The sequence below is a fragment of the Clupea harengus genome, chromosome 3, assembly GCF_900700415.2.
Source record: "Clupea harengus chromosome 3, Ch_v2.0.2, whole genome shotgun sequence".
Classification (NCBI taxonomy): Eukaryota; Metazoa; Chordata; class Actinopteri; order Clupeiformes; family Clupeidae; genus Clupea; species Clupea harengus.
The window spans coordinates 11,902,763-11,907,743 of NC_045154.1; positions in this window are offsets into that span (position 1 = coordinate 11,902,763).

A 4,981-nucleotide genomic window follows, 5' to 3' on the forward strand; every position below is an offset into this window, starting at 1 on the left:
TTTCTCTCTCTCTCGTCCACTGCATCTTCATCCCCATACGAGCTTGTTGAAAGAGAAAGGCAGGTTATATGCATATATCCAACATATATGGAGAGGAGACAGAGTGCCTCTGGGTTTGAGTGTCTTTCCATTAGCTGTGGTCTGCTGTGTGCCATGAGGAATGAGTGTGTGTGTGTGTGTGTGTGTGTGTGTGTGTGTGTGTGTGTGTGTGTGTGTGTGTGTGTGTGTGTGTGTGTGTGTGTGTGTGTGTGTGTGTGTCTCCGTTGTGCTTTTGCCAGAGGGCCATAATGCCAGAGAGGTGTCACACCAAAGGCAGCATGATCCTCAAAGATTTTGCTTTATCCTCTTAAATGTATTATTCACACACACACACACACACACACACACACACACACACACACAAACAAACAAACAAACACAAAAAAATCTCTCTCTGTGACACAGTGAGTTTGAAGAAGAATGTACCCATGTGTGTGTGTGTATATATGTGGGAGAGAGTGTGTGTATGTGTGTGTGTGTCTACAAGCTCGTCAGGTGTTTTTCTTAATCAAAGTGGAACTGGACTTGGCCATCTCTTATGGGGATCTGATCATTTCCCTGTTCATTTCACCTTCAGGTGGCTGGTGCCTGATACACTTCCAGACCTAGTCCTGTGCTCCTGAGTTGGGTCATTTATGAGTAGAGTAGATGACTCCTTTACTAAGAGCATGAATGGTTTCAGAGTCTTCATGTGTACAGGGTGTTTTTATGGAGTTTACAAGACGAGGCTTATCACACCATTTATTACCTGTTATTACATTGTTACTAACTCACTGGTTAACTGCACTCAGACATGGTTTAGCAGGAGGACACCTAATAGCAGGGTAGGAAGTAGCCACTCATAAAAAAGCATTCTTGTGTTAAGAATATACCATCGCTTTTAAGATGTTTGCCATAGACCAAGGTTTTCTCCGCTTACAAATATGGACTATCTCAGTTTCATAAGCTCGGTTCATGTAGTTGCTGGTTGCTCTTGAGGGTTGGATGCTGTTGACTAGGTGATGCATAATGTTCAGCAATTGCGGATAGAGGATGTTTGAAGGGAGATGATTGGCTCAGTTATTGCTTGAGTTGAATTGGTCGCTTTGCAGGATACATTCTGCCTAAACATGTAGCCGACAGCATTTTGCTGGTTGTTTCATCTGGTCATTAGAAGCATATATCCTGAATCTGAATGATAAACGTTGATATTACTGAGGTTATAGAGCATACTTCATACTTCATACTTTTTTGCATGTTTGTGCAATTGTTGTTGAGCTGTCAGACATGAAGTGATGTGTTGATGCCCTGTGGCTGTAGTCTTCAGTGAAGAGTTCTCGCTCAGCAGGCTGCTTTAATGCAAAGAGTCCCAGATGAGTGCAAAGTCTTCAGTAGAGATGAAATGTCATAATGTTCCCTCAACTGCAGCATCCACTTCTCCATGTTTACATAATGTATGCTGGCACCACATTTACATAAACATTATCTCTCTCTCTGAACAGAGAGAGAGAGTTAAAACCTCAATGCAAACTGCAGAGAAACCACAGGAATACTAAGTTCTGGTGGAAAGAGCCAAGATGTCGGTTATCTCACATCAGTCCCGACAGACTACTCTGTTATTGCATCATTCTGCTAGAGCAGCTCAGCTCTCTTCCTTTTTTAACTGTGGGTGAAGTAGGCTGACATCTCCAAGTGAGCAAAAGTCATTAGCAAAACGTCTTTGCAACATTTAACAGCATCGTCATTAATCTGTATGTACCGCAGGATAAACCAGATGTCAGACATTTTTGATAAGCTGTTAAAAAATAAAAAATAAAAGATATTGATGATGACAACGATAGCCAAACTCAGTATGGTGGTGGTTCTAAATGGACAACGTAACCACCTCTGGATGGGCCCTCTAGCCGTGTCCTAATCTTTAGGGAACTCAATCATACCCAGACCAAGACACTTGCTCTCCACCCCCGCAACCCTGTCAGTTCCTATGTGTTCTGCTTTGGAGCCTGAAGCAGACATGTATATGTGTAATGTTGGCTCAGTGCTGCTCAGGATGAAATGACTAACACACTGCCTGGTTCAGCACTCTCCCTTTGAACTCTTCTCAGAAACACATCTGCACTGTTTTCACGGTCTCAGTTTGAAGAAAATTAAACAGGACTGGCGGAGAGGGCCACTGATCCTGAAAGTTAATAAACTGTACATTCTGTTCTCTGATGTGATGTCTCCACCTAATCACAACAGTGAAATATACAGCCTGATAATGATTGATCATCAGGGTGTCATGGAATGGCAGCGGCAGTTACATTATAATGTAATTCTCAAGACTAAATAATTGATTACCATAAGGTTGTAACATCAACTTGGTTATCATTTTCATTGGAGCTGTCAGTCACACCCTTATCACACCTTGTGGCTATCACTCACACCATAATAAGAACCGCCCCACTAGCCATCACTCACACCATAACCACACCCCCAGCCCCATCACTCAGCCCATGACCACACCCACCTGTTCTCAGTCTTTGCCCATTACTCTCAGTCTTAAGCCAGTACAATGAAGTAAAACAATGGGGCACAATAAAGCTGCATTAGTAGACACAGCAAATAACATCCAGTTGGTTGTTTCACCTAGCTGTTCACACAAAAGCATAACTACTGAACTACCTAATGGAGGGATTTGTCGGGCAAGTGTACACATTCTGCTGGTCGAGGGAAATCAAATGAGCTGACCCCAGCATACGGCTCCATGTGTCTTTAGTCATGACGCAGGCCAGCCTGTGCATTCTGAGGACATGTAAGACCTCAATGTGTTTCTCTTCTGTTGAGCCTGTGGAAAAAAAAAGAAATGTGGCAATATTTAATAGCCTGAAGTGTTTGTACTACTCCCCTCCTGTAAACACTGTTTATGTGCTTTACCATTTGGAATTACCTATGGGACATTAACCCCAAGATATGAGGCAAAGAATTGCTCCAAATGTCTTTGTGTGTGTGTGTGTGTGTGTGTGTGTGTGTGTGTGTGTGTGTGTGTGTGTGTGTGTGTGTGTGTGTGTGTGTGAGTACATGTGTGTGTGCATGTGTGTGTAAGAGGGCACATGTGTGTGTGTGTGTGTGTGTGTGTGTGTGGAGTGCATCTATTTTGTGTTTTCATCTGCAGCTATGTACTGTTGAAAATGATAACTTTGTGAAGGCCTCTGGCAACCACAGCAATGTATTTTACATCCAAGACATCTTAGCGGAGTGCTGAGTCTGCGATCTCTCTCTCTAGTCTCTCGATCATTGTGTCTGCTCCTTGTTAGAGTGATGAAGGAACGAGGTGTAAAATATACTCACAGTTCCTCTGTTTGTTACTCATCTTTATCCACAGCATTATGTTTACGCATTTCATCTATAAACTGAAAAAACCCTGCTGTACTGAAGTATGTATCCAACAATGATTTATGTAGACTTATTCTATAAAATAAACAGAAAATCACAAACTGCCTGTTTGTCTGTTGTTTGCCTCTGTGGGGTGTGCAGAGTAGAGAGATATGTGACAAAGAAGTCACTTAAGTAATCATGTGTCGTGTGTCTGTGATGTCAGCTGTTTATATGTTCAAGATTTTCTACATGTAGCATTAAATGATAAACAGCATGTTCATTAATTACTTACGATTTTGGGGACCATTGCAATAAAACGGTGTATAAAGACAGGAAATAAGTTAGAGAGGCTGGTTGTAAGATCGGGACATGATCGCAAGTCAGACTCTTGCACCAATACTGTATATGGTAAGCGATGGTACTGCTTAGGTCACAGCTCCCTCATTCATTTTTTTTCTTTCTTTCTTTCTCTTTCTTTTCTTTCTTTCTTTCTTTCTTTCTTTCTTTTAATTCTTACCTCAAACTTGAACAGCACACAAAGTATTATGTCATAACATTTCTGTCTACTGTCTAGACATTTCTTAAATACATTTTTTTTATCAACACAAAAAACTCCTTTTACAAATGTCACGGTTCATAGGAGCACATTGCCATGATAGGGTGTTTGTTATGGTGTGTGATGGTATGTGACGGCGTATCTTGAAGTGAAAAGTGCCAATTTGCTCATCCACGCTCTCTGTTCCTGTCCTGTTGGTGTCAACAACAAGGCTTCAGATGAGAGTTTGGGTTTCAAATTAGAAGCATAGAAACAGAGGACTAATGCAACAGAATCAGAGGCTTTATTTCACAAAGGTAGAGTTAACAGCATGAAGACTGAAGGGGTAGGTCATTTGGCTGCCAGTGTTGTGCACGTTCACACCTCTTATGAACTAGTTCAAAGTTCAGTTCATACAAGTAAACATGAATCGTTCACGTTCATAGTTCACCATTTAAATTCTGAACTAGTTCATAGTTCAGTTCATTTTCATTTTTTTTTAATTATTGCTAATTTTTCAGGAGGACATAATTTGCACAGAAAGGTGAGATTTTTACTGTCGGAAACTTTATCAGACAGGTTGTAAAAATCCCGCACATAATAATAAGGTGGATCTGATGTAGGCCTACTCGCTGAGTCTGCGTCTCTGTTTTCGCTTTCACTTGCCATTTTTATATTGACACCGAGAATATGCCTTGGAATACGTTGCTTGTTTGGTATACATGTGTGTGCGATGATTCATGGGTAATATAAGGCGAAGTCGAGTTAGTTGGTTTAGGTATCGCAGAAATTATACGGGTAGCCTACTGTTATAGAGGGGGTTCGGGAAATGTGTAATCACTGAGGGTCATCCGATTAGAATGGAAAAGAATGGAGACTTGGATATTCAGTTTGATTCTTCACACTTTGTATTGCATTAACAACAATGAATGGGATAAAGTGTAGGTGGGTGTATGTTTGTATGTGTGTGAGTGAAAGTAAAGTACAAACAGAAAATATACATTAATACACAGCCCTGTAGTAGCCTACCATTTAAATAATGAATTATACAGGGAACTAAAGGTAATAATT